The sequence below is a fragment of the Falco punctatus genome (genome assembly GCF_963210335.1).
Source record: "Falco punctatus genome assembly, chromosome: 3".
Lineage (NCBI taxonomy): Eukaryota > Metazoa > Chordata > Aves > Falconiformes > Falconidae > Falco > Falco punctatus.
This window is the reverse complement of record NC_137582.1, coordinates 121,844,051-121,866,917: the sequence shown is the minus strand read 5'-3', so window position 1 is coordinate 121,866,917 and position 22,867 is coordinate 121,844,051. Positions and strand designations below refer to the sequence as shown.

Genomic DNA, 22,867 nt, shown 5'->3' with positions numbered 1-22,867 from the left:
TGGTTGAATCGAGTATGTTCACTGGAGGAACTTGATCCAGCGAGATGTGAAGCCGGGCAACTTGCTAACGGGCCGTGGGCAGGGTTCCCTTATCGATTCCATTCGTATAATAAAGGGTGCAGTCTGTTAGCTAGACTGGCTGCAGTACCCAAATTTTTTCGCCAGGCGGCAGCAGGAGCGCCGGGCTGCAGAGTAAGGGCAGCGCATGCGCAGACGGGGCTTGAAGCCAAAGGGGCGGGGTTTGGGGGGAGTCGTCGCATGGTGATGACGCAATGCCGCCTCTGCGCATGCGCAGAAGGGGTACTGGCAAAACTGAGGGCGGCGCATGCGCAGTGCCGGCTTGAAGCCAAAGGGGGCGGGGTCTCCGGCGGCGTCGCATACGTATGACGCAATGCCGCTTTTCGCGCATGCGCAGAAGCCTTGCTGGCAAACTCAGGGCAGCGCGTGCGCAGAAGCGGCTTGACCCCTAGAGGCGGGGCTTCGGCCTCGCACGTACGGGCTACGCAGACGGCCCCGGAAGTGGGGTTCATTTCCCGCCCGCGCGGCGCGCCGGCGGCGGTGCGGAGCCTTCGCCGGGAGCCTGGAAGACTTTCGGGCCGGGACGTGCGGCGGCGCGCTGGGTGAGCGCTCGGCCTGAGGGCGGGCGGGCGGGGGCCGGCGGGCAGCGGCCGAGGAGGGGAGGGATGTGGCGGGCCGGCGCTCGGCCGCGGCGGGGAGCGCCTGGTGCCGGCGGCGGGCGGCCCGAGGCGGGCGGGGCTGCCGGCCGTTCTCGTCTCCCCGGCAGCGACGGTGGTCAGCGGGCTCCTCACGGTGCTGCCTGTTTTGGGCTGGTTTTTTTTTTTTTTTTGTCTCTCGGGGCTGCGCCGCTACCTCAGCGAGGAGCGGCGGCGGGGCGGCCCCGGTGCTCGCCACTTGTGGCGGCCTGGCGGGGCCCGCCCGCGGCGACCTGCCGCCCCCCCCGCCGCCTCTGGGCTGCCCGGGCAGCCGCCGCAGCTCTGCGCGGGGCTTTGTCTTTCCCCCAGCCGCCGGCCTGAGCCGCGGCAGCGGGCTGACTGGAAGCGCCCTGCAAGTCTGACGGGGGTATCGCTGCCGTGCATGTTGTCTGCCTGTCTACCGATCGTTCCTGCCTCTTGTTCTGCTGGGGTAATTCCTTTGGGTGACGCGTCGGGCTCCGAATGTAGTGCATCCTGACTTGCTCCTGACCCCTGCGAGACGTTACCGGTGTCTGCCTTCCTCGTGTTTCACAGGGCCTCGGCTGTCGTGTGCGGAGAAGCTGTCAGCCTTGCAAGAAGAGAGCGTGTAGCCAGCAAGCGCATCGTGGTGCTTCGGGACCAAGCTGATACCGCAGGCGTCCGTCTTTTGTTTGCGAAAAGGGATCGCGAGGAAACGTGCCGGTGTCGGAGGGGGAAGAGGTAGGAGGCAGCTTTCAACCGCTTTTAGGCTTAACTCCTGTGTTCCTGAGAACGGTTCTGGGCTTTGAGGGGTTTGCTTTTGGCTTTTTGCCTTAAGCGCGTCCTCCGTCACCGCTGTCGGCGTGCGCCGAGCCGCTGCTTAGGGAACGGTGGCGGTACAGGCTGGGTGCGTGCCGACCGTCCTCGAGGCTATAGCTGTATCCTACCCTAAAAAAAGCTTTCCGTAATACCGTGCTTCCGTTAGGACGCAATTTTCTCGAGTTCCCCCCCCCCCACCTCAGGGTGATTTTCCCACACACCTGCAGGCAGCAGGACTAACGTCATCTCCTTTTGCCCGCTTGGGCTCGGACTAAAATCCCTTCCCTGGCTGTTCTTTAGCTTGTACAGCCTTTGAGCCTTCCCTCGGGCCTGGCTGATGGTCCTTTGCCATTTCACCCCGTTCACAGCCAGCGTGAGTTTCGGTACCGACTGTGTCAACGAATTTCAGCTGCACGACAAACCTGCTTTTTCGTCAATTAAATTAAACTCAGCGTTTTAATTGCTTTCGAAGGGAACTACAGGAGATCCTGTCGGCGTGGTGGCCTAGCGTAAGCGATGATGGAAAGGCGCATGGGATGTGACCTCCGTGTCAGCTCGGTGTGCCTCAGACAGACTGCATTTGGCACTCCGTGGCGTGCTGCGCAGCTCCAGAAATTCATGGTAGGGGAAAAAAAATGGGCGAAAATGACAGTCACGTAGAAACACGAGTTGGGAAGAAATGCTATACGTGAGGTCTTTCCGTTGAGCGAGGCAGCTGATCTTGCTTGTGGATCTTTGGGGTACGAGCCTGACGCCGAGCAGCTCGTTTTTCATTTGACGTGCCTGGAGTTGTTTTCAAAGGGACGGAAGAGAAGCTTATGAAATAGGATAGGTTACCGAGTCTTCCTAAAACGCTCACGACAGTTATGTATAAAGCCGAAGCGAAGGACGAGGGAATAAAGTTCTGTGCTTTCTATAGTAAATACGGTACGCTTAAAAGTGATCTCCGTGCAGGGTCCTAGTTGTTTCTGTTTTTAAAATCAAAAAGAAGTTTAAGAAGTCTCAGCGGTTAGTCGAGTGGGAAAGAAATGGCTCTTCCGCAAAAAATTCCACGTCAGCAAGGCTCTTTGAACGATTCTTCTCGAAATCGATTCCGACTACAGCCAGTTCATGGTTTAATGTCGAGGCGTATGCTTGCTCTCCTCTAAAGCAGTATTTCATTTGCATTTCAGCCCTGTGGGTCATGACAAATTTGGGAAGAACCCGAAGGAAACTTTTCATCCTGGGATACAGAAGGTAGGAGGTGAGTTGGTTTTTGGGTTTTTTTTTTTTTTGAGTGGGGTTTTCTTTTGTTTGTTTGTTTTGTTTCTGGTTTTTTTGTGTGGGTTTTTTTTTTTGTTTTGTTTTGGTTTGGTTTGGTTTGGTTTTTTTTGTTTGATCGGTTGTGGCTTTTTATTCTTTTCTGGAAAAATAAGTCGTTACCTAGAAATGCTAGCGGTTTGTTTCTTTCTGTAGCAGGGTAATAATGAGGAGTAGAGTTACAGGTAGAAAATCGGCTGTCTTTGTCAGTTGAAGTGGCTACTTTGAAATTGAACAAATACAGGAGTACATTAACGGGGGGTTTTGCGCTGTGTCTTCGGTACCGGTGTGCTAAAGATGTTGTTTTGTTTACGGGATTTATTGGCTGTCGAAGAGCGAGAGGTAAATGTAAACTTTTCACTCCTAGCACTCACTCGGTGACGTATACCGACTTAGATATCAATTGCTTATTGCAGTGAAAAACTGCGGCGTTTCTGTGCGACGTCTGAGATCGAAAATCATTTCAGGCACTGGCATAACCTATCGTACTAATAGATGACCGACTTTAGTAATGTCATCAAAAAATCGTAACCTGTGATGGAAAGCAAAGTCTGAGGTATCTGCTACTTGAGCATGTAATGGAGCTGGTACGAAGCGTATGTTGCCGTGCGTAGGTCGTATACAAAAGATGTATGTAACAGTCCTTAGAGGAAACCTTATTTGAGGTCTTTTGTTTGATTGTCTGTTTGTCCTGTAGCTTTTGGTTTTCTTTCTCCGGGACCTGTGAATTTTGAATTTGGAGTCCTGCATGCTAAGGATGGGCAGCTTACAGATGAGGAAACGTTCGGCGCCGGTGAGTTTTTCACCTTTGTCTTGGCTGAGGGTTGCATAAGATGTTGAGCTTCACTGCGAGTACAAACATTCACGGTCCTGACCCTCTTAGACTTCGTCTTGGGAGCCTTGAAGGCTTGTATACCAATCGAATCGTTACACTGAATAAACTGTTTCTTTCTTTTCCTAGCGGGCGTTCCCAGAATGAAGCGGTGTGGAGCTGAAGGGGACTACGATTTCACGGTGACGGAGCCATTTGGACCGAGTCTTGAAGACCTCTTCGGTGTTTGTTCAAGGAAACTTAGTCTCGAGACGGTCCTCTTGCTCGCTGGCGAAACGGTAGGAAACTGCTTTGTTGATCTTGACGGTGCAGTCTGTTGGAAAATAAAGATTCCTTGAGAGATCAGAACCACACACGTTGTTTCTCTGATTTAAAGGTGAACAGGCCTGTGTCGTTCAAGGAAAGACTCAACGTTGGTTTTGTTTCTCTGAAACACAAAGTGCCCCGTCTAAAGTGATTACAGAGTCTGAATTGATTTTTAAAAAGCAGAGACTTGTGCCGTTTGCAAACCGCCTGTCGCACTGCTCAAAGACAAAAGACGTTCACCCGAGAAAGTTTTTGGAAACGAATGTCAAATAGACGTGGGGAAAGAGCTGGAGAGGTTTATGTATTGTCTGTCGAATTACCTTCTCTTTAGTGCCCTTACATTTTACAATAAAAGGTTCCATTGCCTCTTTTATCGTTAAGACAATGTTGCTGGTGTTTTTGTAAGGAAAAAAAAAAAAAGTGTATGCCTAGTGTCTCGAGTGATTCTTTTTTTTTTTTTTTTTTTTTTTTTTTCTCTCTCTTTTTCTCTCTTTTTCTCTAGACTGGTTGAATCGAGTATGTTCACTGGAGGAACTTGATCCAGCGAGATGTGAAGCCGGGCAACTTGCTAACGGGCCGTGGGCAGGGTTCCCTTATCGATTCCATTCGTATAATAAAGGGTGCAGTCTGTTAGCTAGACTGGCTGCAGTACCCAAATTTTTTCGCCAGGCGGCAGCAGGAGCGCCGGGCTGCAGAGTAAGGGCAGCGCATGCGCAGACGGGGCTTGAAGCCAAAGGGGCGGGGTTTGGGGGGAGTCGTCGCATGGTGATGACGCAATGCCGCCTCTGCGCAGAAGGGGTACTGGCAAAACTGAGGGCGGCGCATGCGCAGTGCCGGCTTGAAGCCAAAGGGGGCGGGGTCTCCGGCGGCGTCGCATGCGTATGACGCAATGCCGCTTTTCGCGCATGCGCAGAAGCCTTGCTGGCAAACTCAGGGCAGCGCGTGCGCAGAAGCGGCTTGACCCCTAGAGGCGGGGCTTCGGCCTCGCACGTACGGGCTACGCAGACGGCCCCGGAAGTGGGGTTCATTTCCCGCCCGCGCGGCGCGCCGGCGGCGGTGCGGAGCCTTCGCCGGGAGCCTGGAAGACTTTCGGGCCGGGACGTGCGGCGGCGCGCTGGGTGAGCGCTCGGCCTGAGGGCGGGCGGGCGGGGGCCGGCGGGCAGCGGCCGAGGAGGGGAGGGATGTGGCGGGCCGGCGCTCGGCCGCGGCGGGGAGCGCCTGGTGCCGGCGGCGGGCGGCCCGAGGCGGGCGGGCGGGCGGCCCGGCCCGGCCCGGCCCGGCCCGGCCCGGGACCGGCGGGGCTGCCGGCCGTTCTCGTCTCCCCGGCAGCGACGGTGGTCAGCGGGCTCCTCACGGTGCTGCCTGTTTTGGGCTGGTTTTTTTTTTTTTTTTTGTCTCTCGGGGCTGCGCCGCTACCTCAGCGAGGAGCGGCGGCGGGGCGGCCCCGGTGCTCGCCACTTGTGGCGGCCTGGCGGGGCCCGCCCGCGGCGACCTGCCGCCCCCCCCGCCGCCTCTGGGCTGCCCGGGCAGCCGCCGCAGCTCTGCGCGGGGCTTTGTCTTTCCCCCAGCCGCCGGCCTGAGCCGCGGCAGCGGGCTGACTGGAAGCGCCCTGCAAGTCTGACGGGGGTATCGCTGCCGTGCATGTTGTCTGCCTGTCTACCGATCGTTCCTGCCTCTTGTTCTGCTGGGGTAATTCCTTTGGGTGACGCGTCGGGCTCCGAATGTAGTGCATCCTGACTTGCTCCTGACCCCTGCGAGACGTTACCGGTGTCTGCCTTCCTCGTGTTTCACAGGGCCTCGGCTGTCGTGTGCGGAGAAGCTGTCAGCCTTGCAAGAAGAGAGCGTGTAGCCAGCAAGCGCATCGTGGTGCTTCGGGACCAAGCTGATACCGCAGGCGTCCGTCTTTTGTTTGCGAAAAGGGATCGCGAGGAAACGTGCCGGTGTCGGAGGGGGAAGAGGTAGGAGGCAGCTTTCAACCGCTTTTAGGCTTAACTCCTGTGTTCCTGAGAACGGTTCTGGGCTTTGAGGGGTTTGCTTTTGGCTTTTTGCCTTAAGCGCGTCCTCCGTCACCGCTGTCGGCGTGCGCCGAGCCGCTGCTTAGGGAACGGTGGCGGTACAGGCTGGGTGCGTGCCGACCGTCCTCGAGGCTATAGCTGTATCCTACCCTAAAAAAAGCTTTCCGTAATACCGTGCTTCCGTTAGGACGCAATTTTCTCGAGTTCCCCCCCCCCCACCTCAGGGTGATTTTCCCACACACCTGCAGGCAGCAGGACTAACGTCATCTCCTTTTGCCCGCTTGGGCTCGGACTAAAATCCCTTCCCTGGCTGTTCTTTAGCTTGTACAGCCTTTGAGCCTTCCCTCGGGCCTGGCTGATGGTCCTTTGCCATTTCACCCCGTTCACAGCCAGCGTGAGTTTCGGTACCGACTGTGTCAACGAATTTCAGCTGCACGACAAACCTGCTTTTTCGTCAATTAAATTAAACTCAGCGTTTTAATTGCTTTCGAAGGGAACTACAGGAGATCCTGTCGGCGTGGTGGCCTAGCGTAAGCGATGATGGAAAGGCGCATGGGATGTGACCTCCGTGTCAGCTCGGTGTGCCTCAGACAGACTGCATTTGGCACTCCGTGGCGTGCTGCGCAGCTCCAGAAATTCATGGTAGGGGAAAAAAAATGGGCGAAAATGACAGTCACGTAGAAACACGAGTTGGGAAGAAATGCTATACGTGAGGTCTTTCCGTTGAGCGAGGCAGCTGATCTTGCTTGTGGATCTTTGGGGTACGAGCCTGACGCCGAGCAGCTCGTTTTTCATTTGACGTGCCTGGAGTTGTTTTCAAAGGGACGGAAGAGAAGCTTATGAAATAGGATAGGTTACCGAGTCTTCCTAAAACGCTCACGACAGTTATGTATAAAGCCGAAGCGAAGGACGAGGGAATAAAGTTCTGTGCTTTCTATAGTAAATACGGTACGCTTAAAAGTGATCTCCGTGCAGGGTCCTAGTTGTTTCTGTTTTTAAAATCAAAAAGAAGTTTAAGAAGTCTCAGCGGTTAGTCGAGTGGGAAAGAAATGGCTCTTCCGCAAAAAATTCCACGTCAGCAAGGCTCTTTGAACGATTCTTCTCGAAATCGATTCCGACTACAGCCAGTTCATGGTTTAATGTCGAGGCGTATGCTTGCTCTCCTCTAAAGCAGTATTTCATTTGCATTTCAGCCCTGTGGGTCATGACAAATTTGGGAAGAACCCGAAGGAAACTTTTCATCCTGGGATACAGAAGGTAGGAGGTGAGTTGGTTTTTGGGTTTTTTTTTTTTTTGAGTGGGGTTTTCTTTTGTTTGTTTGTTTTGTTTCTGGTTTTTTTGTGTGGGTTTTTTTTTTTGTTTTGTTTTGGTTTGGTTTGGTTTGGTTTTTTTTGTTTGATCGGTTGTGGCTTTTTATTCTTTTCTGGAAAAATAAGTCGTTACCTAGAAATGCTAGCGGTTTGTTTCTTTCTGTAGCAGGGTAATAATGAGGAGTAGAGTTACAGGTAGAAAATCGGCTGTCTTTGTCAGTTGAAGTGGCTACTTTGAAATTGAACAAATACAGGAGTACATTAACGGGGGGTTTTGCGCTGTGTCTTCGGTACCGGTGTGCTAAAGATGTTGTTTTGTTTACGGGATTTATTGGCTGTCGAAGAGCGAGAGGTAAATGTAAACTTTTCACTCCTAGCACTCACTCGGTGACGTATACCGACTTAGATATCAATTGCTTATTGCAGTGAAAAACTGCGGCGTTTCTGTGCGACGTCTGAGATCGAAAATCATTTCAGGCACTGGCATAACCTATCGTACTAATAGATGACCGACTTTAGTAATGTCATCAAAAAATCGTAACCTGTGATGGAAAGCAAAGTCTGAGGTATCTGCTACTTGAGCATGTAATGGAGCTGGTACGAAGCGTATGTTGCCGTGCGTAGGTCGTATACAAAAGATGTATGTAACAGTCCTTAGAGGAAACCTTATTTGAGGTCTTTTGTTTGATTGTCTGTTTGTCCTGTAGCTTTTGGTTTTCTTTCTCCGGGACCTGTGAATTTTGAATTTGGAGTCCTGCATGCTAAGGATGGGCAGCTTACAGATGAGGAAACGTTCGGCGCCGGTGAGTTTTTCACCTTTGTCTTGGCTGAGGGTTGCATAAGATGTTGAGCTTCACTGCGAGTACAAACATTCACGGTCCTGACCCTCTTAGACTTCGTCTTGGGAGCCTTGAAGGCTTGTATACCAATCGAATCGTTACACTGAATAAACTGTTTCTTTCTTTTCCTAGCGGGCGTTCCCAGAATGAAGCGGTGTGGAGCTGAAGGGGACTACGATTTCACGGTGACGGAGCCATTTGGACCGAGTCTTGAAGACCTCTTCGGTGTTTGTTCAAGGAAACTTAGTCTCGAGACGGTCCTCTTGCTCGCTGGCGAAACGGTAGGAAACTGCTTTGTTGATCTTGACGGTGCAGTCTGTTGGAAAATAAAGATTCCTTGAGAGATCAGAACCACACACGTTGTTTCTCTGATTTAAAGGTGAACAGGCCTGTGTCGTTCAAGGAAAGACTCAACGTTGGTTTTGTTTCTCTGAAACACAAAGTGCCCCGTCTAAAGTGATTACAGAGTCTGAATTGATTTTTAAAAAGCAGAGACTTGTGCCGTTTGCAAACCGCCTGTCGCACTGCTCAAAGACAAAAGACGTTCACCCGAGAAAGTTTTTGGAAACGAATGTCAAATAGACGTGGGGAAAGAGCTGGAGAGGTTTATGTATTGTCTGTCGAATTACCTTCTCTTTAGTGCCCTTACATTTTACAATAAAAGGTTCCATTGCCTCTTTTATCGTTAAGACAATGTTGCTGGTGTTTTTGTAAGGAAAAAAAAAAAAAGTGTATGCCTAGTGTCTCGAGTGATTCTTTTTTTTTTTTTTTTTTTTTTTTTTTCTCTCTCTTTTTCTCTCTTTTTCTCTAGACTGGTTGAATCGAGTATGTTCACTGGAGGAACTTGATCCAGCGAGATGTGAAGCCGGGCAACTTGCTAACGGGCCGTGGGCAGGGTTCCCTTATCGATTCCATTCGTATAATAAAGGGTGCAGTCTGTTAGCTAGACTGGCTGCAGTACCCAAATTTTTTCGCCAGGCGGCAGCAGGAGCGCCGGGCTGCAGAGTAAGGGCAGCGCATGCGCAGACGGGGCTTGAAGCCAAAGGGGCGGGGTTTGGGGGGAGTCGTCGCATGGTGATGACGCAATGCCGCCTCTGCGCAGAAGGGGTACTGGCAAAACTGAGGGCGGCGCATGCGCAGTGCCGGCTTGAAGCCAAAGGGGGCGGGGTCTCCGGCGGCGTCGCATGCGTATGACGCAATGCCGCTTTTCGCGCATGCGCAGAAGCCTTGCTGGCAAACTCAGGGCAGCGCGTGCGCAGAAGCGGCTTGACCCCTAGAGGCGGGGCTTCGGCCTCGCACGTACGGGCTACGCAGACGGCCCCGGAAGTGGGGTTCATTTCCCGCCCGCGCGGCGCGCCGGCGGCGGTGCGGAGCCTTCGCCGGGAGCCTGGAAGACTTTCGGGCCGGGACGTGCGGCGGCGCGCTGGGTGAGCGCTCGGCCTGAGGGCGGGCGGGCGGGGGCCGGCGGGCAGCGGCCGAGGAGGGGAGGGATGTGGCGGGCCGGCGCTCGGCCGCGGCGGGGAGCGCCTGGTGCCGGCGGCGGGCGGCCCGAGGCGGGCGGGCGGGCGGCCCGGCCCGGCCCGGCCCGGCCCGGCCCGGCCCGGGACCGGCGGGGCTGCCGGCCGTTCTCGTCTCCCCGGCAGCGACGGTGGTCAGCGGGCTCCTCACGGTGCTGCCTGTTTTGGGCTGTTTTTTTTTTTTTTTTTTGTCTCTCGGGGCTGCGCCGCTACCTCAGCGAGGAGCGGCGGCGGGGCGGCCCCGGTGCTCGCCACTTGTGGCGGCCTGGCGGGGCCCGCCCGCGGCGACCTGCCGCCCCCCCCGCCGCCTCTGGGCTGCCCGGGCAGCCGCCGCAGCTCTGCGCGGGGCTTTGTCTTTCCCCCAGCCGCCGGCCTGAGCCGCGGCAGCGGGCTGACTGGAAGCGCCCTGCAAGTCTGACGGGGGTATCGCTGCCGTGCATGTTGTCTGCCTGTCTACCGATCGTTCCTGCCTCTTGTTCTGCTGGGGTAATTCCTTTGGGTGACGCGTCGGGCTCCGAATGTAGTGCATCCTGACTTGCTCCTGACCCCTGCGAGACGTTACCGGTGTCTGCCTTCCTCGTGTTTCACAGGGCCTCGGCTGTCGTGTGCGGAGAAGCTGTCAGCCTTGCAAGAAGAGAGCGTGTAGCCAGCAAGCGCATCGTGGTGCTTCGGGACCAAGCTGATACCGCAGGCGTCCGTCTTTTGTTTGCGAAAAGGGATCGCGAGGAAACGTGCCGGTGTCGGAGGGGGAAGAGGTAGGAGGCAGCTTTCAACCGCTTTTAGGCTTAACTCCTGTGTTCCTGAGAACGGTTCTGGGCTTTGAGGGGTTTGCTTTTGGCTTTTTGCCTTAAGCGCGTCCTCCGTCACCGCTGTCGGCGTGCGCCGAGCCGCTGCTTAGGGAACGGTGGCGGTACAGGCTGGGTGCGTGCCGACCGTCCTCGAGGCTATAGCTGTATCCTACCCTAAAAAAAGCTTTCCGTAATACCGTGCTTCCGTTAGGACGCAATTTTCTCGAGTTCCCCCCCCCCCACCTCAGGGTGATTTTCCCACACACCTGCAGGCAGCAGGACTAACGTCATCTCCTTTTGCCCGCTTGGGCTCGGACTAAAATCCCTTCCCTGGCTGTTCTTTAGCTTGTACAGCCTTTGAGCCTTCCCTCGGGCCTGGCTGATGGTCCTTTGCCATTTCACCCCGTTCACAGCCAGCGTGAGTTTCGGTACCGACTGTGTCAACGAATTTCAGCTGCACGACAAACCTGCTTTTTCGTCAATTAAATTAAACTCAGCGTTTTAATTGCTTTCGAAGGGAACTACAGGAGATCCTGTCGGCGTGGTGGCCTAGCGTAAGCGATGATGGAAAGGCGCATGGGATGTGACCTCCGTGTCAGCTCGGTGTGCCTCAGACAGACTGCATTTGGCACTCCGTGGCGTGCTGCGCAGCTCCAGAAATTCATGGTAGGGGAAAAAAAATGGGCGAAAATGACAGTCACGTAGAAACACGAGTTGGGAAGAAATGCTATACGTGAGGTCTTTCCGTTGAGCGAGGCAGCTGATCTTGCTTGTGGATCTTTGGGGTACGAGCCTGACGCCGAGCAGCTCGTTTTTCATTTGACGTGCCTGGAGTTGTTTTCAAAGGGACGGAAGAGAAGCTTATGAAATAGGATAGGTTACCGAGTCTTCCTAAAACGCTCACGACAGTTATGTATAAAGCCGAAGCGAAGGACGAGGGAATAAAGTTCTGTGCTTTCTATAGTAAATACGGTACGCTTAAAAGTGATCTCCGTGCAGGGTCCTAGTTGTTTCTGTTTTTAAAATCAAAAAGAAGTTTAAGAAGTCTCAGCGGTTAGTCGAGTGGGAAAGAAATGGCTCTTCCGCAAAAAATTCCACGTCAGCAAGGCTCTTTGAACGATTCTTCTCGAAATCGATTCCGACTACAGCCAGTTCATGGTTTAATGTCGAGGCGTATGCTTGCTCTCCTCTAAAGCAGTATTTCATTTGCATTTCAGCCCTGTGGGTCATGACAAATTTGGGAAGAACCCGAAGGAAACTTTTCATCCTGGGATACAGAAGGTAGGAGGTGAGTTGGTTTTTGGGTTTTTTTTTTTTTTGAGTGGGGTTTTCTTTTGTTTGTTTGTTTTGTTTCTGTTTTTTTTGTGTGGGTTTTTTTTTTTGTTTTGTTTTGGTTTGGTTTGGTTTGGTTTTTTTTGTTTGATCGGTTGTGGCTTTTTATTCTTTTCTGGAAAAATAAGTCGTTACCTAGAAATGCTAGCGGTTTGTTTCTTTCTGTAGCAGGGTAATAATGAGGAGTAGAGTTACAGGTAGAAAATCGGCTGTCTTTGTCAGTTGAAGTGGCTACTTTGAAATTGAACAAATACAGGAGTACATTAACGGGGGGTTTTGCGCTGTGTCTTCGGTACCGGTGTGCTAAAGATGTTGTTTTGTTTACGGGATTTATTGGCTGTCGAAGAGCGAGAGGTAAATGTAAACTTTTCACTCCTAGCACTCACTCGGTGACGTATACCGACTTAGATATCAATTGCTTATTGCAGTGAAAAACTGCGGCGTTTCTGTGCGACGTCTGAGATCGAAAATCATTTCAGGCACTGGCATAACCTATCGTACTAATAGATGACCGACTTTAGTAATGTCATCAAAAAATCGTAACCTGTGATGGAAAGCAAAGTCTGAGGTATCTGCTACTTGAGCATGTAATGGAGCTGGTACGAAGCGTATGTTGCCGTGCGTAGGTCGTATACAAAAGATGTATGTAACAGTCCTTAGAGGAAACCTTATTTGAGGTCTTTTGTTTGATTGTCTGTTTGTCCTGTAGCTTTTGGTTTTCTTTCTCCGGGACCTGTGAATTTTGAATTTGGAGTCCTGCATGCTAAGGATGGGCAGCTTACAGATGAGGAAACGTTCGGCGCCGGTGAGTTTTTCACCTTTGTCTTGGCTGAGGGTTGCATAAGATGTTGAGCTTCACTGCGAGTACAAACATTCACGGTCCTGACCCTCTTAGACTTCGTCTTGGGAGCCTTGAAGGCTTGTATACCAATCGAATCGTTACACTGAATAAACTGTTTCTTTCTTTTCCTAGCGGGCGTTCCCAGAATGAAGCGGTGTGGAGCTGAAGGGGACTACGATTTCACGGTGACGGAGCCATTTGGACCGAGTCTTGAAGACCTCTTCGGTGTTTGTTCAAGGAAACTTAGTCTCGAGACGGTCCTCTTGCTCGCTGGCGAAACGGTAGGAAACTGCTTTGTTGATCTTGACGGTGCAGTCTGTTGGAAAATAAAGATTCCTTGAGAGATCAGAACCACACACGTTGTTTCTCTGATTTAAAGGTGAACAGGCCTGTGTCGTTCAAGGAAAGACTCAACGTTGGTTTTGTTTCTCTGAAACACAAAGTGCCCCGTCTAAAGTGATTACAGAGTCTGAATTGATTTTTAAAAAGCAGAGACTTGTGCCGTTTGCAAACCGCCTGTCGCACTGCTCAAAGACAAAAGACGTTCACCCGAGAAAGTTTTTGGAAACGAATGTCAAATAGACGTGGGGAAAGAGCTGGAGAGGTTTATGTATTGTCTGTCGAATTACCTTCTCTTTAGTGCCCTTACATTTTACAATAAAAGGTTCCATTGCCTCTTTTATCGTTAAGACAATGTTGCTGGTGTTTTTGTAAGGAAAAAAAAAAAAAGTGTATGCCTAGTGTCTCGAGTGATTCTTTTTTTTTTTTTTTTTTTTTTTTTTTCTCTCTCTTTTTCTCTCTTTTTCTCTAGACTGGTTGAATCGAGTATGTTCACTGGAGGAACTTGATCCAGCGAGATGTGAAGCCGGGCAACTTGCTAACGGGCCGTGGGCAGGGTTCCCTTATCGATTCCATTCGTATAATAAAGGGTGCAGTCTGTTAGCTAGACTGGCTGCAGTACCCAAATTTTTTCGCCAGGCGGCAGCAGGAGCGCCGGGCTGCAGAGTAAGGGCAGCGCATGCGCAGACGGGGCTTGAAGCCAAAGGGGCGGGGTTTGGGGGGAGTCGTCGCATGGTGATGACGCAATGCCGCCTCTGCGCAGAAGGGGTACTGGCAAAACTGAGGGCGGCGCATGCGCAGTGCCGGCTTGAAGCCAAAGGGGGCGGGGTCTCCGGCGGCGTCGCATGCGTATGACGCAATGCCGCTTTTCGCGCATGCGCAGAAGCCTTGCTGGCAAACTCAGGGCAGCGCGTGCGCAGAAGCGGCTTGACCCCTAGAGGCGGGGCTTCGGCCTCGCACGTACGGGCTACGCAGACGGCCCCGGAAGTGGGGTTCATTTCCCGCCCGCGCGGCGCGCCGGCGGCGGTGCGGAGCCTTCGCCGGGAGCCTGGAAGACTTTCGGGCCGGGACGTGCGGCGGCGCGCTGGGTGAGCGCTCGGCCTGAGGGCGGGCGGGCGGGGGCCGGCGGGCAGCGGCCGAGGAGGGGAGGGATGTGGCGGGCCGGCGCTCGGCCGCGGCGGGGAGCGCCTGGTGCCGGCGGCGGGCGGCCCGAGGCGGGCGGGCGGGCGGCCCGGCCCGGCCCGGCCCGGCCCGGCCCGGGACCGGCGGGGCTGCCGGCCGTTCTCGTCTCCCCGGCAGCGACGGTGGTCAGCGGGCTCCTCACGGTGCTGCCTGTTTTGGGCTGGTTTTTTTTTTTTTTTTTGTCTCTCGGGGCTGCGCCGCTACCTCAGCGAGGAGCGGCGGCGGGGCGGCCCCGGTGCTCGCCACTTGTGGCGGCCTGGCGGGGCCCGCCCGCGGCGACCTGCCGCCCCCCCCGCCGCCTCTGGGCTGCCCGGGCAGCCGCCGCAGCTCTGCGCGGGGCTTTGTCTTTCCCCCAGCCGCCGGCCTGAGCCGCGGCAGCGGGCTGACTGGAAGCGCCCTGCAAGTCTGACGGGGGTATCGCTGCCGTGCATGTTGTCTGCCTGTCTACCGATCGTTCCTGCCTCTTGTTCTGCTGGGGTAATTCCTTTGGGTGACGCGTCGGGCTCCGAATGTAGTGCATCCTGACTTGCTCCTGACCCCTGCGAGACGTTACCGGTGTCTGCCTTCCTCGTGTTTCACAGGGCCTCGGCTGTCGTGTGCGGAGAAGCTGTCAGCCTTGCAAGAAGAGAGCGTGTAGCCAGCAAGCGCATCGTGGTGCTTCGGGACCAAGCTGATACCGCAGGCGTCCGTCTTTTGTTTGCGAAAAGGGATCGCGAGGAAACGTGCCGGTGTCGGAGGGGGAAGAGGTAGGAGGCAGCTTTCAACCGCTTTTAGGCTTAACTCCTGTGTTCCTGAGAACGGTTCTGGGCTTTGAGGGGTTTGCTTTTGGCTTTTTGCCTTAAGCGCGTCCTCCGTCACCGCTGTCGGCGTGCGCCGAGCCGCTGCTTAGGGAACGGTGGCGGTACAGGCTGGGTGCGTGCCGACCGTCCTCGAGGCTATAGCTGTATCCTACCCTAAAAAAAGCTTTCCGTAATACCGTGCTTCCGTTAGGACGCAATTTTCTCGAGTTCCCCCCCCCCCACCTCAGGGTGATTTTCCCACACACCTGCAGGCAGCAGGACTAACGTCATCTCCTTTTGCCCGCTTGGGCTCGGACTAAAATCCCTTCCCTGGCTGTTCTTTAGCTTGTACAGCCTTTGAGCCTTCCCTCGGGCCTGGCTGATGGTCCTTTGCCATTTCACCCCGTTCACAGCCAGCGTGAGTTTCGGTACCGACTGTGTCAACGAATTTCAGCTGCACGACAAACCTGCTTTTTCGTCAATTAAATTAAACTCAGCGTTTTAATTGCTTTCGAAGGGAACTACAGGAGATCCTGTCGGCGTGGTGGCCTAGCGTAAGCGATGATGGAAAGGCGCATGGGATGTGACCTCCGTGTCAGCTCGGTGTGCCTCAGACAGACTGCATTTGGCACTCCGTGGCGTGCTGCGCAGCTCCAGAAATTCATGGTAGGGGAAAAAAAATGGGCGAAAATGACAGTCACGTAGAAACACGAGTTGGGAAGAAATGCTATACGTGAGGTCTTTCCGTTGAGCGAGGCAGCTGATCTTGCTTGTGGATCTTTGGGGTACGAGCCTGACGCCGAGCAGCTCGTTTTTCATTTGACGTGCCTGGAGTTGTTTTCAAAGGGACGGAAGAGAAGCTTATGAAATAGGATAGGTTACCGAGTCTTCCTATAACGCTCACGACAGTTATGTATAAAGCCGAAGCGAAGGACGAGGGAATAAAGTTCTGTGCTTTCTATAGTAAATACGGTACGCTTAAAAGTGATCTCCGTGCAGGGTCCTAGTTGTTTCTGTTTTTAAAATCAAAAAGAAGTTTAAGAAGTCTCAGCGGTTAGTCGAGTGGGAAAGAAATGGCTCTTCCGCAAAAAATTCCACGTCAGCAAGGCTCTTTGAACGATTCTTCTCGAAATCGATTCCGACTACAGCCAGTTCATGGTTTAATGTCGAGGCGTATGCTTGCTCTCCTCTAAAGCAGTATTTCATTTGCATTTCAGCCCTGTGGGTCATGACAAATTTGGGAAGAACCCGAAGGAAACTTTTCATCCTGGGATACAGAAGGTAGGAGGTGAGTTGGTTTTTGGGTTTTTTTTTTTTTTGAGTGGGGTTTTCTTTTGTTTGTTTGTTTTGTTTCTGGTTTTTTTGTGTGGGTTTTTTTTTTTGTTTTGTTTTGGTTTGGTTTGGTTTGGTTTTTTTTGTTTGATCGGTTGTGGCTTTTTATTCTTTTCTGGAAAAATAAGTCGTTACCTAGAAATGCTAGCGGTTTGTTTCTTTCTGTAGCAGGGTAATAATGAGGAGTAGAGTTACAGGTAGAAAATCGGCTGTCTTTGTCAGTTGAAGTGGCTACTTTGAAATTGAACAAATACAGGAGTACATTAACGGGGGGTTTTGCGCTGTGTCTTCGGTACCGGTGTGCTAAAGATGTTGTTTTGTTTACGGGATTTATTGGCTGTCGAAGAGCGAGAGGTAAATGTAAACTTTTCACTCCTAGCACTCACTCGGTGACGTATACCGACTTAGATATCAATTGCTTATTGCAGTGAAAAACTGCGGCGTTTCTGTGCGACGTCTGAGATCGAAAATCATTTCAGGCACTGGCATAACCTATCGTACTAATAGATGACCGACTTTAGTAATGTCATCAAAAAATCGTAACCTGTGATGGAAAGCAAAGTCTGAGGTATCTGCTACTTGAGCATGTAATGGAGCTGGTACGAAGCGTATGTTGCCGTGCGTAGGTCGTATACAAAAGATGTATGTAACAGTCCTTAGAGGAAACCTTATTTGAGGTCTTTTGTTTGATTGTCTGTTTGTCCTGTAGCTTTTGGTTTTCTTTCTCCGGGACCTGTGAATTTTGAATTTGGAGTCCTGCATGCTAAGGATGGGCAGCTTACAGATGAGGAAACGTTCGGCGCCGGTGAGTTTTTCACCTTTGTCTTGGCTGAGGGTTGCATAAGATGTTGAGCTTCACTGCGAGTACAAACATTCACGGTCCTGACCCTCTTAGACTTCGTCTTGGGAGCCTTGAAGGCTTGTATACCAATCGAATCGTTACACTGAATAAACTGTTTCTTTCTTTTCCTAGCGGGCGTTCCCAGAATGAAGCGGTGTGGAGCTGAAGGGGACTACGATTTCACGGTGACGGAGCCATTTGGACCGAGTCTTGAAGACCTCTTCGGTGTTTGTTCAAGGAAACTTAGTCTCGAGACGGTCCTCTTGCTCGCTGGCGAAACGGTAGGAAACTGCTTTGTTGATCTTGACGGTGCAGTCTGTTGGAAAATAAAGATTCCTTGAGAGATCAGAACCACACACGTTGTTTCTCTGATTTAAAGGTGAACAGGCCTGTGTCGTTCAAGGAAAGACTCAACGTTGGTTTTGTTTCTCTGAAACACAAAGTGCCCCGTCTAAAGTGATTACAGAGTCTGAATTGATTTTTAAAAAGCAGAGACTTGTGCCGTTTGCAAACCGCCTGTCGCACTGCTCAAAGACAAAAGACGTTCACCCGAGAAAGTTTTTGGAAACGAATGTCAAATAGACGTGGGGAAAGAGCTGGAGAGGTTTATGTATTGTCTGTCGAATTACCTTCTCTTTAGTGCCCTTACATTTTACAATAAAAGGTTCCATTGCCTCTTTTATCGTTAAGACAATGTTGCTGGTGTTTTTGTAAGGAAAAAAAAAAAAAGTGTATGCCTAGTGTCTCGAGTGATTCTTTTTTTTTTTTTTTTTTTTTTTTTTTCTCTCTCTTTTTCTCTCTTTTTCTCTAGACTGGTTGAATCGAGTATGTTCACTGGAGGAACTTGATCCAGCGAGATGTGAAGCCGGGCAACTTGCTAACGGGCCGTGGGCAGGGTTCCCTTATCGATTCCATTCGTATAATAAAGGGTGCAGTCTGTTAGCTAGACTGGCTGCAGTACCCAAATTTTTTCGCCAGGCGGCAGCAGGAGCGCCGGGCTGCAGAGTAAGGGCAGCGCATGCGCAGACGGGGCTTGAAGCCAAAGGGGCGGGGTTTGGGGGGAGTCGTCGCATGGTGATGACGCAATGCCGCCTCTGCGCATGCGCAGAAGGGGTACTGGCAAAACTGAGGGCGGCGCATGCGCAGTGCCGGCTTGAAGCCAAAGGGGGCGGGGTCTCCGGCGGCGTCGCATGCGTATGACGCAATGCCGCTTTTCGCGCATGCGCAGAAGCCTTGCTGGCAAACTCAGGGCAGCGCGTGCGCAGAAGCGGCTTGACCCCTAGAGGCGGGGCTTCGGCCTCGCACGTACGGGCTACGCAGACGGCCCCGGAAGTGGGGTTCATTTCCAGCCCGCGCGGCGCGCCGGCGGTGGTGCGGAGCCTTCGCCGGGAGCCTGGAAGACTTTCGGGCCGGGACGTGCGGCGGCGCGCTGGGTGAGCGCTCGGCCTGAGGGCGGGCGCCGGCGGGCAGCGGCCGAGGAGGGGAGGGATGTGGCGGGCCGGCGCTCGGCCGCGGCGGGGACCGCCTGGTGCCGGCGGCGGGCGGCCCGAGGCGGGCGGGCGGCCCGGCCCGGCCCGGCCCGGCCCGGCCCGGCCCGGCCCGGGACCGGCGGGGCTGCCGGCCGTTCTCGTCTCCCCGGCAGCGACGGTGGTCAGCGGGCTCCTCACGGTGCTGCCTGTTTTGGGCTGGTTTTTTTTTTTTTTTTGTCTCTCGGGGCTGCGCCGCTACCTCAGCGAGGAGCGGCGGCGGGGCGGCCCCGGTGCTCGCCACTTGTGGCGGCCTGGCGGGGCCCGCCCGCGGCGACCTGCCGCCCCCCCCGCCGCCTCTGGGCTGCCCGGGCAGCCGCCGCAGCTCTGCGCGGGGCTTTGTCTTTCCCCCAGCCGCCGGCCTGAGCCGCGGCAGCGGGCTGACTGGAAGCGCCCTGCAAGTCTGACGGGGGTATCGCTGCCGTGCATGTTGTCTGCCTGTCTACCGATCGTTCCTGCCTCTTGTTCTGCTGGGGTAATTCCTTTGGGTGACGCGTCGGGCTCCGAATGTAGTGCATCCTGACTTGCTCCTGACCCCTGCGAGACGTTACCGGTGTCTGCCTTCCTCGTGTTTCACAGGGCCTCGGCTGTCGTGTGCGGAGAAGCTGTCAGCCTTGCAAGAAGAGAGCGTGTAGCCAGCAAGCGCATCGTGGTGCTTCGGGACCAAGCTGATACCGCAGGCGTCCGTCTTTTGTTTGCGAAAAGGGATCGCGAGGAAACGTGCCGGTGTCGGAGGGGGAAGAGGTAGGAGGCAGCTTTCAACCGCTTTTAGGCTTAACTCCTGTGTTCCTGAGAACGGTTCTGGGCTTTGAGGGGTTTGCTTTTGGCTTTTTGCCTTAAGCGCGTCCTCCGTCACCGCTGTCGGCGTGCGCCGAGCCGCTGCTTAGGGAACGGTGGCGGTACAGGCTGGGTGCGTGCCGACCGTCCTCGAGGCTATAGCTGTATCCTACCCTAAAAAAAGCTTTCCGTAATACCGTGCTTCCGTTAGGACGCAATTTTCTCGAGTTCCCCCCCCCCCACCTCAGGGTGATTTTCCCACACACCTGCAGGCAGCAGGACTAACGTCATCTCCTTTTGCCCGCTTGGGCTCGGACTAAAATCCCTTCCCTGGCTGTTCTTTAGCTTGTACAGCCTTTGAGCCTTCCCTCGGGCCTGGCTGATGGTCCTTTGCCATTTCACCCCGTTCACAGCCAGCGTGAGTTTCGGTACCGACTGTGTCAACGAATTTCAGCTGCACGACAAACCTGCTTTTTCGTCAATTAAATTAAACTCAGCGTTTTAATTGCTTTCGAAGGGAACTACAGGAGATCCTGTCGGCGTGGTGGCCTAGCGTAAGCGATGATGGAAAGGCGCATGGGATGTGACCTCCGTGTCAGCTCGGTGTGCCTCAGACAGACTGCATTTGGCACTCCGTGGCGTGCTGCGCAGCTCCAGAAATTCATGGTAGGGGAAAAAAAATGGGCGAAAATGACAGTCACGTAGAAACACGAGTTGGGAAGAAATGCTATACGTGAGGTCTTTCCGTTGAGCGAGGCAGCTGATCTTGCTTGTGGATCTTTGGGGTACGAGCCTGACGCCGAGCAGCTCGTTTTTCATTTGACGTGCCTGGAGTTGTTTTCAAAGGGACGGAAGAGAAGCTTATGAAATAGGATAGGTTACCGAGTCTTCCTATAACGCTCACGACAGTTATGTATAAAGCCGAAGCGAAGGACGAGGGAATAAAGTTCTGTGCTTTCTATAGTAAATACGGTACGCTTAAAAGTGATCTCCGTGCAGGGTCCTAGTTGTTTCTGTTTTTAAAATCAAAAAGAAGTTTAAGAAGTCTCAGCGGTTAGTCGAGTGGGAAAGAAATGGCTCTTCCGCAAAAAATTCCACGTCAGCAAGGCTCTTTGAACGATTCTTCTCGAAATCGATTCCGACTACAGCCAGTTCATGGTTTAATGTCGAGGCGTATGCTTGCTCTCCTCTAAAGCAGTATTTCATTTGCATTTCAGCCCTGTGGGTCATGACAAATTTGGGAAGAACCCGAAGGAAACTTTTCATCCTGGGATACAGAAGGTAGGAGGTGAGTTGGTTTGTGGGTTTTTTTTTTTTTTGAGTGGGGTTTTCTTTTGTTTGTTTGTTTTGTTTCTGGTTTTTTTGTGTGGGTTTTTTTTTTTGTTTTGTTTTGGTTTGGTTTGGTTTGGTTTTTTTTGTTTGATCGGTTGTGGCTTTTTATTCTTTTCTGGAAAAATAAGTCGTTACCTAGAAATGCTAGCGGTTTGTTTCTTTCTGTAGCAGGGTAATAATGAGGAGTAGAGTTACAGGTAGAAAATCGGCTGTCTTTGTCAGTTGAAGTGGCTACTTTGAAATTGAACAAATACAGGAGTACATTAACGGGGGGTTTTGCGCTGTGTCTTCGGTACCGGTGTGCTAAAGATGTTGTTTTGTTTACGGGATTTATTGGCTGTCGAAGAGCGAGAGGTAAATGTAAACTTTTCACTCCTAGCACTCACTCGGTGACGTATACCGACTTAGATATCAATTGCTTATTGCAGTGAAAAACTGCGGCGTTTCTGTGCGACGTCTGAGATCGAAAATCATTTCAGGCACTGGCATAACCTATCGTACTAATAGATGACCGACTTTAGTAATGTCATCAAAAAATCGTAACCTGTGATGGAAAGCAAAGTCTGAGGTATCTGCTACTTGAGCATGTAATGGAGCTGGTACGAAGCGTATGTTGCCGTGCGTAGGTCGTATACAAAAGATGTATGTAACAGTCCTTAGAGGAAACCTTATTTGAGGTCTTTTGTTTGATTGTCTGTTTGTCCTGTAGCTTTTGGTTTTCTTTCTCCGGGACCTGTGAATTTTGAATTTGGAGTCCTGCATGCTAAGGATGGGCAGCTTACAGATGAGGAAACGTTCGGCGCCGGTGAGTTTTTCACCTTTGTCTTGGCTGAGGGTTGCATAAGATGTTGAGCTTCACTGCGAGTACAAACATTCACGGTCCTGACCCTCTTAGACTTCGTCTTGGGAGCCTTGAAGGCTTGTATACCAATCGAATCGTTACACTGAATAAACTGTTTCTTTCTTTTCCTAGCGGGCGTTCCCAGAATGAAGCGGTGTGGAGCTGAAGGGGACTACGATTTCACGGTGACGGAGCCATTTGGACCGAGTCTTGAAGACCTCTTCGGTGTTTGTTCAAGGAAACTTAGTCTCGAGACGGTCCTCTTGCTCGCTGGCGAAACGGTAGGAAACTGCTTTGTTGATCTTGACGGTGCAGTCTGTTGGAAAATAAAGATTCCTTGAGAGATCAGAACCACACACGTTGTTTCTCTGATTTAAAGGTGAACAGGCCTGTGTCGTTCAAGGAAAGACTCAACGTTGGTTTTGTTTCTCTGAAACACAAAGTGCCCCGTCTAAAGTGATTACAGAGTCTGAATTGATTTTTAAAAAGCAGAGACTTGTGCCGTTTGCAAACCGCCTGTCGCACTGCTCAAAGACAAAAGACGTTCACCCGAGAAAGTTTTTGGAAACGAATGTCAAATAGACGTGGGGAAAGAGCTGGAGAGGTTTATGTATTGTCTGTCGAATTACCTTCTCTTTAGTGCCCTTACATTTTACAATAAAAGGTTCCATTGCCTCTTTTATCGTTAAGACAATGTTGCTGGTGTTTTTGTAAGGAAAAAAAAAAAAAGTGTATGCCTAGTGTCTCGAGTGATTCTTTTTTTTTTTTTTTTTTTTTTTTTTTCTCTCTCTTTTTCTCTCTTTTTCTCTAGACTGGTTGAATCGAGTATGTTCACTGGAGGAACTTGATCCAGCGAGATGTGAAGCCGGGCAACTTGCTAACGGGCCGTGGGCAGGGTTCCCTTATCGATTCCATTCGTATAATAAAGGGTGCAGTCTGTTAGCTAGACTGGCTGCAGTACCCAAATTTTTTCGCCAGGCGGCAGCAGGAGCGCCGGGCTGCAGAGTAAGGGCAGCGCATGCGCAGACGGGGCTTGAAGCCAAAGGGGCGGGGTTTGGGGGGAGTCGTCGCATGGTGATGACGCAATGCCGCCTCTGCGCAGAAGGGGTACTGGCAAAACTGAGGGCGGCGCATGCGCAGTGCCGGCTTGAAGCCAAAGGGGGCGGGGTCTCCGGCGGCGTCGCATGCGTATGACGCAATGCCGCTTTTCGCGCATGCGCAGAAGCCTTGCTGGCAAACTCAGGGCAGCGCGTGCGCAGAAGCGGCTTGACCCCTAGAGGCGGGGCTTCGGCCTCGCACGTACGGGCTACGCAGACGGCCCCGGAAGTGGGGTTCATTTCCCGCCCGCG

At 52.7% G+C, this 22,867-nt stretch overlaps 5 long non-coding RNA genes across 5 annotated transcripts; all 5 read left to right on the top strand.

The window, feature by feature from the left end:
- Positions 1 to 485: 485 nt before the first annotated feature.
- On the top strand, positions 486 to 4,038 carry LOC308060220. The gene is made up of 6 exons (XR_013926649.1): positions 486 to 620; positions 1,248 to 1,412; positions 1,963 to 2,111; positions 2,663 to 2,726; positions 3,487 to 3,582; positions 3,751 to 4,038. It is a non-coding gene; the product is annotated as an uncharacterized lncRNA (long non-coding RNA).
- A 929-nt stretch (positions 4,039 to 4,967) lies between these two features.
- Positions 4,968 to 8,511, top strand: LOC308060785. The gene is made up of 6 exons (XR_013926885.1): positions 4,968 to 5,045; positions 5,721 to 5,885; positions 6,436 to 6,584; positions 7,136 to 7,199; positions 7,960 to 8,055; positions 8,224 to 8,511. It is a non-coding gene; the product is annotated as an uncharacterized lncRNA (long non-coding RNA).
- A 929-nt stretch (positions 8,512 to 9,440) lies between these two features.
- LOC308060445 lies at positions 9,441 to 12,989 on the top strand. The gene is made up of 6 exons (XR_013926729.1): positions 9,441 to 9,518; positions 10,199 to 10,363; positions 10,914 to 11,062; positions 11,614 to 11,677; positions 12,438 to 12,533; positions 12,702 to 12,989. It is a non-coding gene; the product is annotated as an uncharacterized lncRNA (long non-coding RNA).
- A 929-nt stretch (positions 12,990 to 13,918) lies between these two features.
- Positions 13,919 to 17,462, top strand: LOC308060786. The gene is made up of 6 exons (XR_013926886.1): positions 13,919 to 13,996; positions 14,672 to 14,836; positions 15,387 to 15,535; positions 16,087 to 16,150; positions 16,911 to 17,006; positions 17,175 to 17,462. It is a non-coding gene; the product is annotated as an uncharacterized lncRNA (long non-coding RNA).
- Positions 17,463 to 18,425: 963 nt separating this feature from the next.
- On the top strand, positions 18,426 to 21,940 carry LOC308061306. The gene is made up of 6 exons (XR_013927166.1): positions 18,426 to 18,475; positions 19,148 to 19,312; positions 19,863 to 20,011; positions 20,563 to 20,626; positions 21,387 to 21,482; positions 21,651 to 21,940. It is a non-coding gene; the product is annotated as an uncharacterized lncRNA (long non-coding RNA).
- The last annotated feature ends 927 nt before the right edge of the window (positions 21,941 to 22,867 follow it).